Source organism: Lygodium microphyllum, chromosome 21 (assembly GCF_053477565.2).
Source record: "Lygodium microphyllum isolate KBCC chromosome 21, Lygodium_microphyllum_v1.1.10, whole genome shotgun sequence".
Lineage (NCBI taxonomy): Eukaryota > Viridiplantae > Streptophyta > Polypodiopsida > Schizaeales > Lygodiaceae > Lygodium > Lygodium microphyllum.
Window position 1 is genome coordinate 67320149 of NC_141155.1, and position 12143 is coordinate 67332291.

The 12143-nt window shown below is 39.4% G+C and overlaps 1 pseudogene; it reads right to left on the reverse strand.

Moving 5' to 3' along the window:
* LOC148018105 (protein NARROW LEAF 1-like) overlaps window positions 1-12143 on the reverse strand; it is a 51050-nt pseudogene that overhangs the window by 89 nt on the left and 38818 nt on the right.

Here is a 12143-nt window from a genome sequence, read left to right on the forward strand (position 1 = left end):
CAGAAAATATTGATGTTACTTAAAATGCATATTCTAGAGTATCCTTATAAGCAATTCATCGACGAATTGAGTACACGGATGCTACAAGTATGATGTAGCACCATCAAGTCGTTTCGTTAGATCTACTTTGGCACGCTTTGATGCTTCGATTTCTAGTAGATGAGGTCGACGCTCCAGACTAGGCTCGGACGGAGGGAGTGGTTCTAGGCATGTTGTGGAGATGTGGATACTGTGAACCCACGGTCGGCTCAAGATGCTACTCCTTGCTCATGCAAGTTCGAGAGAGGGTGGCTTAGGTGGATGTTGTGGAGACACCAATGCAGTGTCTCCGTCTCATTGTTGTGGTGGAGGCATCACATGTAGGATTTGTCACACCTATGGGAACATCTACTCCAATGACTCTAGCTTTTGCTCAATAGCCATCCGCAAGTGACACTCCTATGGGTGCTACTCTAAGAGATACCATCCCCATGGGTATACAAGATGTATAGGGGTTTCTTGGTTATGCCCAGGAGTGCGGTCATAGGTGGGAGAGGAGACACCTTAGACATACCCCAGAGGAGTATGGATACCTCGTAGATAACAGGACATGAGCCATGATCATGAATGATGAGGGGAGGAGAGTGATGTCTCGTATGAGAAAGTTGTGCCAAAAAGCTTTTCGACACAACGTCTTGGGGACCATTAGAAGAACATGCCTGAGGGGAGCAAGGACTACATAGTAGCATTCTTGCACGAGGAGTTTCTAGTATCCATCGCAGTAAGGTTTTCCACTGAGTGGATGATGGAGTGCATGTGTACGTACATGTCACACAAATGATCGGACACACACAAGGCACTCAAGAGTGGTGTCTCAAAGTCCGAGTGGCTAGACGCAGATGATTAGTGAAGACTCAGGGATGAGACTACAAATTCTCCAAGACGTTGGCGATATCAGCATAGGAGGCAGCGACGAGGGCACGACCTGAGGCAAGGGTGGTCCATCATCTTAGGAATGGTGGCCACAGGACTTATCTGGAGGACTTTGTAAGTTTTTCTTTTCTTCTTCTCGCTTTCTTATTTGCAATATCACTTGTATAATTTGACAATCGTATTGCTAATAGTTGTATTCTGTTTTCTTTGCAGCACTCCATTACAAACATCGATCCCACCGCCCTGGAGACTTGATATGCAGAGAGATGTGCTCTTACTGCATTGATCGTTAGACTGTATGCACGCAAGGGCTCAATAAATCAATCATCTCTCTTATCCGTAGTTTCTATTTTTTTCTAAAAATGCATTATGTATGGTGGATTGATGTATAATTGTTCATTTTGCAGAGTCCCTTTGATGCTCCTTTGTATTGAGGACAAGCTTTTGGATGGCGAGGATCTAAGCTCGCGCTTGGATTCGTGGAGTGCACATTCTCTTCTTTTTTTGTCCTATGATTTATGGATGCATCTTCTATGTACTATATTGTTTATCATCTTTTGTATCTTGCCATAATTCCATGAGTTTTCATCAGTGATCTTGTACTTATTCTATGTATTAATCTTGTGGCCGGTTCAAATACATTTTGTGCTCATCTTGACAACCATTGCACACTTAACATATAATCAATTTGTAGAATATAAATACAACACATAGTGCTATATGTGGCAGGGCAACTAATTACTGCCCTGTCACAAATTTTTTTCTTTGTAACGGTCACTATTAGTGTCACAAATTTACTGCATGCATCGCTATTTGCGTTGCAATACGCATCGTAAACCGTCGCTATTTGCGTCACAAAACTGATAAAAATTGCAACGCTAATAGCGACACAAATAGCGATGGTTTTATGGAGATGCTAATACTGACATGTTCAACGACGACGAGGGCAAATTTTTAATGAACAATTTCATTGCTTCGAACGTCGGTATGAGGCTTGTACATTGTAATGCCACTAAATATAAACATTAAAATGATGTATTATTAAATGAGACTGATGGAGTGTATCAAAATGTGTAGCATCATCTCCCCAAATGCAAATTTTCATAGTATTAATAACTTTTCTAGAACTAGCATTTTTGAACACTACCCAAAATTAAATTTTTTGTTGCACTACTTTTTTTTTACTGATCAAAATTGGTGTTTAGAGATTTGTGTCTATTATATAAATGCTATGCACAATTATTATATCAAAATAATATTATTTAAAATAAATATAATAGTCCCTAACTTTGTATTCATACATATTACAAACATGTATATGTGTCATCTCACATGAGGTTAATAATAAGAGTTCTAACTCAAGAATAAAAAGTATTATGCGAATAATGTTTTAAAAAATCAATTACAAGTTCAAAAGTCAAAAATAGCATTCCAAAAAGATAACTCAAGATGAAAAGAAAAAGTTTTGGGGAAATGAAAAAAAAGTATTATGAGAAGAAAGAAGAAATGATCAAGGATGTTGAATTTACTCATTTCTGTAATGTAATATGAGTTCATGCATTATTGAAAAACTTGTGAAAGTTAGAAACAGTGTTTCAAGAGTCAATTATTGGAGATTTTTAAATTTTTTAAAAAAGGGATTCCATGCTAACCATGTCGAATTCTGAGATTCGAACTCTCAAAAATCCTAACTTCGATAGTGAACGATATTACCATCACACTAGCACGAGATTGTTGAAAAATAGATTGCTTTTGAAAAAAATATATTTTGAGATCTAAGCGTCACCCTATATACGATTTCAATTCTTGGCCATCGACAAAGGAGCATGTTGAGCCTAGAGCCCCACTAGCTCGATGATGATTGGCTAAGCATGGCCTCATAAGCACAATTGTAAGCGCAATAGGAGGACGATGCTAAGCAAATGATGCGTACGATAGCGACACGATGGATTTGATAGATGTATTATAAGGATGACACTAACCATATTAACCAAAAGTACAATGGCAAATTAGCAGATGCAAGGTGGTGCCTCGATGGAATTCACACTCATATGCCTTTAGCTTTGCTTTGCAGACCTTTAGGCTCACAGCACGCTGAGTAGAATTGAGAGTTGCATGTTGTACTTGGCTCATTGTAATTCTACATCGTGATTTATTGTAGAATTGAAATATCCAACGCTAATCGTCAAGTACATTGCTCAAGACCATGCGCCGCAGCTCCCTAGAGGAGGTCTCTTTGGTGCTACACCATCACAGATTATATTATTGGGGGAGACGTAACAAACACCGTCGCTAATCTTGTCACCCGAGAGGTGGTGCAAGCCTTCAAGCTCCTTGATGCAGTGGTGGATAGCACAGAGAGCCAACACGTCAAGCCTGGAGCTCGAGAACTCACGGTACTTCCTTTATGAGAAGGCAATATGCCATGGTTCGTCGTCGTCGTCACGTCCTTGGCTTGTCTGGAGGGTTCCCACGCTACCTATGCTGGCAAAGCTCTGGAGACAGGAGAGGTAGCAAAACGTGGCCTTGCGGAGCTCAGCCTGCGCGCCGAGGTGTGAGCTCCCGAATGAAACCAATAGACTATATGACGTAGAGTCTCGCAATCAGCAACACTGATAATTATAGGAAGCAGCCTGCTCAAACCTCATAGCTCACTCGAAGGAAGGTGGGGATTTCGTGTGGTGGCTCGTAGCTGCATCACGCTAAATGCTTCTCTTAGAATGACATCGATGAGCGAATTAAATAGTCTCGTATCATCAATGTCATGAATTGTATAATGCGGCCCTGCAGACGGGCAGGCAGGCAGGCCACCAGGCAATAATATCATGACGTAAGGTAAGTAACTGAGTCTCAATGTCTAATGTACAACCTTGCGAGCGCTAATTAATGTGCTAGGGATATTGACGGCTCCCCAAGAAGGATCGTGCGAGTTATTAAGGAGTTGGGCTCATCGCGCTACGTGCAGCAATTAAAAAGCTGGACGTAATCGGATCCGGCGCGGGAGCTTTGTAAGAGGCTCGCCGCTCAACTCTACTCAAGAGTATCGAGTCCACGGAGGCTGGAGCCTGGAGCTGGGGTTATAAGGAAAGGCTCTATCTACCTAATTATGCAGCTAGTTATTACCAGTATAATATAAGGAAAGGCCATAGAATGTTGATGGCATTTATTGTGGAGACAAGGTTGCCAACATGCTACGATAATCAAGTATGGGTGGCGAAACGGATGATGATGCTTTCCCCAACATGAGTAGACCCATCGCGCGCGGATCAAGGGCATGCAACCGAATAGTCTATAACACAACTTGTCTCTGTTGTTGAACGTCCTTCTAGATCCCTTTTTTTCATAGAGGCTAACCAGCCTCCAAAATCTCGGATGGTATTGTCCACTCTTAGCCATGGTCTTCCTGTGATTAAGGAAAAAGATCCTAAATTTGTACGCATCGTATGATAGTTTGTTATTGTGGAAGAACCAAAAGGTTTTGCCTTTAAGTCTTTGACAGCTCCTAGGCATTTGCTCTCTAAATGATTGGTATATTCTTAAACTCAATGCTCTGCAAAGTCAACTAGTTGAAAATTGAGTGAAACTCATTCAAATGCATGGGCATACTAGTCCCTTCCTTCATGTGAAGATCCATGAGCTATTTTAACCACTACATTTGTGAAGCAAGTATTTACTTATCATAAAGTTTACATATCTTCTCATGTAACTACCGAGCATTACCATCAAGTGCCATGAAATTGAAATAAACCTGTTTAGACAATGTCAATGTAAGAGTGGATTTACATAGTCCATCCAACTCATCCCAAGTATCCTGATCAATGCCTTCAGGATTTACACTCTTGGTTTTCAAAGGCCTAGCTTATTTATTTTGAACTAGTACCTACCATATCTACATCTTCAATAGGTGAAGTTTGTGCCGTCAAGCTTTTTAATATTAAAAATAAAACAATCATTCAAAGAAATGGCCATGCACTTTGTTTCTAGCTATAGAATGCCCGAAATCATATGCAAAAGTTATAACCAAATTATGACAATGCTGTCAAGCTTCCATAACTATCCATGAGGAATCCCTTTTTTCAAGCATAAAATAAAATCCGAGCAACACGTTGTAAAGTATCACCTTAGTAGAACTTTATAGTCGCTCCATCAGTAGTACATCGTATTCACTCCCATAGTTGGAGTGACGCATGAGAAGTATGTGCTTATGGAGGTGGTTTGTCCATTGATGATTTAAGAGCTATCAGTTGGTTGAGGTATCATAGCAATGCTGCACCAATTTGGCCTCCTTGGTGGAGGTTTAATGTCAAAAAATATTATGTGAGTGCCTTTGTCCACTCATGTGTTAAATAATTTGAAGTTGACCTTGGCCAATCTATCTTAAGGAGGCTACACTAGTGTGGCCTCCCTAGCCTCATTTACAAGTGTTAATAAATCACATATATTTATATTTTGTGTTGTATACTATTGTCTATGGATGAATCTATCTCTCTCGACCGAGCCATATGTGATGATAAATATCACTTGTGCACAACCTCCTTGACCTAATTTTATGTAGGGTAGAGTTTAGCACACTTATTGACATTGGGATGAGATAGAAAGGCCACTAACCATAGGGCTCCAAGAGATAACAAGTGTTCATATCCCTATCATATCATGACAAGTTGGTGGAAGGGTCTACTAACCAATGCTATGATGATGGTATGTCCTCAATTAAGAGATTGAGGGGCTATCAACAAGTGAACCTTATTCCAAGGTGGTAATTTTAATTGAGGCGAAGTGGGTAAGAAGTAGTGGAGATGAAGTGGAAAATGGTGCCATGGTTACACTTCAAGCAATTAAATTTGATTAATTTTGGTAAGTTGTACACCAAGGGTATATAGTGGTGCTACTAGAAACACCTTGTATCACTACAAGAGAATAGGGGTATAGCGATGGGCGTTTGCGATGCAAAATAGCGGCGTCACTATTTGTGTCGCGACATGACGCAAAGAGTGAAAGAAATCGTGGCTTTGCGAGGGAGAGGGAGAGGCAGAGGAAGAGAGAAAGAGAGAGAATGAGAGCTTCTCATCGCCGCCACCGCCGCTGTTGTTCTTGTGAAGAAGAGGAGGAAGTGCACGAAGGAAGAAGAGGGGACGTCGTGAAGAGGAGATGAAGAATCCATCCTGGGGCCTTTGCGGTGAGTACATTGCCTCCTCTTGGTTTGTTCTTATTCTTTCTTCTTTTCTTTTGTTTCTTTTTCTTGCGAATGAGGTGCATTGAGGGAGAAAGAGAGGAAATGAGAGAGGAAGAAGAAGAAAGAGAGAGAGAGAGAGAGAGAGAGAGAGAGAGAGAGAGAGAGAGAGAGAGAGAGTAAACATGAAAGATAACAAAGAAAGAGAGAAAGAGAGAGAGAAAGGGAGGGAGAGAGGAGAATGAGTGAGAAAACACGAGGGATTGGAGAGAAACAAAGAGATGGGCAACAAAGAAAGAGAGAGAGAGAGAGAGAAAGAAAGAGAAGGGGGAGAGAACATGAAACGAAGAGCACAGAGAGAGGTGGATAAATTGTGTTAGGTTAGTTAGAAAACTAAAGCTACTCTTTGAGAGAAGGGGGTGTTTAAATTGCCCATGGATTTTTTATACATCAAAGTGTTCTTGGTTAGAAAAGAGAATTCCATTAAAAATCTCAAATGCTAGATTAGGTCAAGTTAGGAATGATCGAATGTAAACTATCCTAGTGTGTCATCCTAGATCCAAATCAATGTTATTTTAGGGGGCCTGAGTTGAGACTATACCTTATTAATAAAGTGGTTGATACATATTACTCCCCCTCATTTCTCACTCTCTTTAAACCAATGCAATGTTCTACTTAAGTTTGAGAGATGATAGCAAAGTAGTTATCTAAAGCTAATATTAGATAACCATAGTAGGAGACTATAGTCATGATTAAGGCTTGTGATCCTTGTGGGGTTGAGGTGGAACTTTTCCTATGAAGAGACTTAAATAGTTTGAGGTAATGCAGTTTGATCATTACAAGGGGGTTTTGAGCAGAAGTTACATTGATTACCTCTTGATAAATTTGTGCCATTAAGATTCGATGGATAGACATGTTACAAATATAGATATGCACCTGGATATGACTATAGTCTCTAGATTTGCAAGGCCATGCACTCTCTAGAATTTGGATGAAAAGGGATCAATTTGTGTACACCTTAGATTGGCTTTATGATCTTTCTACATCATGAAAGGTGTTGGATATGGAATGGCATGTATTGCTTTATCAATGTGCCAATCATCTTCCCTATATTAGAACTAACCTTAAGTAGATATAGTGGATGGAAAATCTAAAAGTTGTTTAATGTTTATTTTGAAGGACTCTATGGTTAACCATACTATTAATGTATCTAATTTCCATGGGTAAATCTTTATAATAGAATTTTTATCATGATGTAATGTCTCTTAGCTATTGAAAAAACTTAAATAAAAGATGACTTTTTGCCTTCTACTTGTGTAAGCTCAATAGCTCCTAAAATTTTATGTTAAAATGTAAGAAGGTTTATATGAAATCTTTATAATATATATTAAACCAATTCGTTATGTGTTATAAACCAAAATGTTTCAGTTAATGTTAATTCTTTTGAGTTACAAGGGAAAAAATCACTTCTTAAACAAATAAAAAAAGAAAAAGAGAATGAGAACAAAAACCAGCTGTTTGTCGTAATGTAGACAAAATGGAAAACGATGATGGTCATGATGTCCAAGATCTCGAGACGTATCTTAATCAACATGTCCCGTGTCCTTGTTGCAAGCTACCAATCAGATGAATGCATTGCTTGTCTATAGAAGACGTACGACGCTTTGACAAGTTCCAATTGGAGATCATTGATCATGCGATCTCAAACTTTGAGAAAATGGTAAGAAAAGTGTGTATTAATCATGCCTTACATTTGTAAACTAATTAAATATCATATACAAAAACATTAGATGTGGCCGTAAAATTTATACAAGGAGGTGACATCTCATCCCAAGGAGGAGTGCACCTATTGCGGTCAGTTAGAAGAGTCCATAGGCATGTGATGGATGGAGTTCTTGAGCCAATCCACCACTTGGAAGGCACCTCAATACCAAAGGAGATAGGTAGTCTTTCAGACTTTCCTACAATCTTGGAGAGCCTGAGATGGAGACAATGATTGATGCATTGATGCCCATGGATACCGAGACATTCGATCCGCTTAGAGAGGAAGCTTCCATACCATTATATGATAGGTGCCAAGTATCTCGCTTGAAGACGTTGCTTGCACTTCTAAGTGTGTAAGCAAAATACAGGCGGAGCGATGCGAGTGTGACTGAGTTGTTTAGGTACCTTTTACGTACGCTTCGTTGATTTCTTTTTGGCACCATTATAAAAAGCAATTGTGCTTTTTCAAGGTGTTTTATGATTTGTTTTTAGGTTGCTAAAGTATCATATATTACCACTTGAAAATACCATGCATGAGTTTCCTGATGATGCGTGACATGTTTTACGAAAGCTTGGCATGGACTACAATAGCATCCATGCATGTGTCAACAATTACGTGATGTTTCAAGGAGAGTATGGGACTATGGAGACATGTCCAAAGTGTGGTGCTCATAGGTATTGACAGGACTTGCAAGGGCAAACTATCCTTTAGAAAGTTCTTAGATACTTTTCACTTATCTTCCTTATATGTCACATGTTTCATACATCATGCATGGCGTGCTTGACAATATGGCATGTGCAGAATAGATCCACAAATGGAGTCCAACAAATATCAACGAATTCACATGCATGGAGCCACATTGACTCTACATTTCCAGGCTTTGTACAATAGCCAAGAAATCTTCTGCTCGGTCTTACTATGGATGGGGTGAACCCATTTGGTCTCCGCTCAACTTCTTACAGTATGCAACCTATAGTCCTTGTTAACTACAACATTCCACCATGCTTTCTATGAAGAAAGGACACATGTTCCTTAGCTTGCTTGTTCCTGTCGAAGAATATGGATGTATATCTCCGTCAATTGTGTGGGCCACAGACTCTCGAAGGTCACGATCCATGAAGAAGATGGTATATCAAGGATACGTCGCTTTCTTGCCAGAGGGTCATGAACTGAGGGAAGGTTTTCTTGGATGACCTCTAGCATGAATGAATACCCAAAGCTGGTACGAGTTGAAAATAGTCCACATAGAGTCACATCCAAATGAAATGCGACGGTTCTCAGTTTTCTACGAATTGCCATATTGGACCCACTTACAGATCAACCACTTGTTGGATCCCATGCATATATTTCAAGAATGTGGGTAGCTTACTATAGGACCACATCATAGGAAAGAGAGACATTGTAGGGGCATGAATGGATTTGAACGCAGTAGGCAAGGTGGAGGCACTTTGGCTACAGTCGAGTGTTGATGGTCGCTTGCAACTACGTCACGCTCCTTGGGTTTTGTTCACTAAAGAAGAGAAAATTGTGAAGCAAATATTAGGTCTATCCACACCCTAGCATATATAATATGTTCTCTCATATCCACTTTTTCTAAAGACGATCAACTATCAAGGCTAAAATCCTATGATTGGCATAAGATATGTCAAGTTTGTATTTGCCTCGATTCTAAGTAGCTTGCATATTTTGCTATTTGGAGTCTAGTTAGTGTTCGTAATGCTTTTTCATTTGTGACAGTTTGTACTACCGATCGCGATCGTAAGATGTCTCACTCCAGAAATACGCGAGGCAATTTATGAGTTATCAAATTTAGTGCAATGGATCTCACAGAAGGAGATCAAGACATTCTCTATTGAATCCGCAAGGTGGGGATCAATGGAGATGGTCTATCTCTTTGAGAAGTACCTGCCCATCAACATGCTCACGATACAAACCCATCTCATGGTGCATATCTTGTAGACGAAGTAGAGATTATGGGACCTGTCCATACATGATGGATGTTCTTCTTGGAGCGCTTTATGAAAACCCTGAAAGGCTTTGTGCGACAACGAGCTCGACGAGAAGGTAGCGTGGATGAAGGTTGGCTAGTGTTGGAGGCGTTAGTGTATATCTCACAGTGGCTACTAATGGTGGATTCAGACAAGATTATGCTAATATGTGACAACTAATCTAACTATTTCAATGTACAGTACAAAATATACACTGTGGCATGGTCGCATGGGTGACATTTTCATGTCAAGCATATCGACAAAATGCACTCCATAAAGGATTGTGGTATCATGGCAAAGTTTAAGCAAGAGAGTCAATGGTGAGCCATGGATCCAAACACCATTATAGATGAGATGGAGTATTTTGGAAACTTGCAAAGTATTATCACGGTGGATTACCGTAGCTTCTCCATGATCCTATTCGATGTGTAGTGGTTCAAAGTAGTACTAGAAGGAGCCGGGGCAACTGTTCGACGAGATCCATCTGGATTTCTAAAAAAGATTTCGAAAAAAGATTTCGAAAAAAGATGGACGGATTTATAGATACATTTGTCTTGTCGTTTATTTGTGAATAGGTGCAAAAACTCATATTTTGGTGCGCAGATCGGATGTTGTACGCTCGCGTAGTGAATGCCGGAAGGTCCCAAGAACAATAGAACTCTACTTTTTGCACAAATTACAAGGTAAAAAGCATGAATGACAAGAGCAAGAGACCAATTGGGTGCAATCTCCCCCCATGCCTTGTGTGAGCGCTCCACAAAGCATGTATATTATGTATTATTCATCTTCAAGCTCAAATAATAGCCCAAATTACAAAATAGCAAGCTTTTAGCTTTTGAGTTTGCTTTAACACAAAAAAGGAATAAAGCTAATGGACGGTGCCCAAAGAGTCTGGCACGCCCAATACAATGTCCAAGTAGAAATAACATAATCATGTGCCCATGCGCATACAAAATAATAATAAATATCCAACGCCTTAATAAATAGGCGTGACAAAACATAGGCGCCATGCCTAAGGTATGTGCCCATCAAAATATAATCCATAAATTGAATACTCGCTATCCTCCAATGCTTTCCTCCACCACTGCTGCTATCTCTACACATCAATTGAAGCATTCACAATCGTTAGTAAAATAATACAATTAAACCGACAAAAGTGAATACCTAGCAGTCTTCAACTGCATAAATAAATCAACTGGTTAGAAATAAATCCTAACCTTAATTTATTACGAGTGCCCACTCTAAACTCATAAACGTTTATTAATTTAATATGCATTTTGCGGAATCACCCGCTATAGAATCACCCATATACACACTAAATTAATGAAACGCTCGAAAAGGACAAGCGTCCCCATCAACTTCTCGCACAAAGAATCCACTTTGTGTATGAGCCCCGGTCATCAAAGTTTACGGAATCCACCGTAAAACCTCATGGAATCCAGCATGGCACGGAATCCACCATGAAATATGCCTCCTGGCATCATACCCCCGGGGTGGGATAGCACTTGGCTTTGTATATTTCCATGAGTAATGTGGATTTAGAACCTCTAGAGGAGGATGGATGGCAAAATTTGTGGTCTACATACTTGTTGAAACATGTGTTTGATAGATTTGTGGATGAGTTGATTTCTCATGAGATACTAACATGTCTTAATTGTTTGCATTCATTTTTGTGTGCTTTAAGTTATATATTATCTGTGTGTAAAATCATAAGATTGGAGATGTTTGACATACATCATGTAATGAAGGCATTTGAGATGTCTTGAAAGATTGCATATGGTAGTATTCATTCAAAGACACATGTTATTATTGCATAAAATCATAAGAGATTGCAATTTTTTGGTGGTGGTGTTCTTCTAGGGATACCATTTATTGCAAATTACATTTATGTTTTTTTAGTACATATGCTAGCGATTGTTGCTAATCTATTGCTAATGCATCTAGTAGTGCTCAATAGTGTTTAAGTGGCATTTTATGAGATGTTTAGGTCTTATGGAAATTCTAGACACATTGCATTTTTAATCGGAGATTTCATTTACTTAGTGATCACATTTTCTTTGCATCCAATGAGTATCAAGAGAGCATGTACATGTCACAATTAGTCCTATTGTCTCACTATAATATATCTAACAAATGGCTCATGTATCATCCAATGATAAGAGGCATGAAGTATCTTAAATTAATACTTGATGTGAGAAGTGACAGTCAAACTCAATGAGACTAAGCTTCAATCTCAATCCAAGTGCATTCTAGAAGCATGGCCAAGTATATGGCATCAACTATAGGCATTAGTGTAGCATGCAAAGTA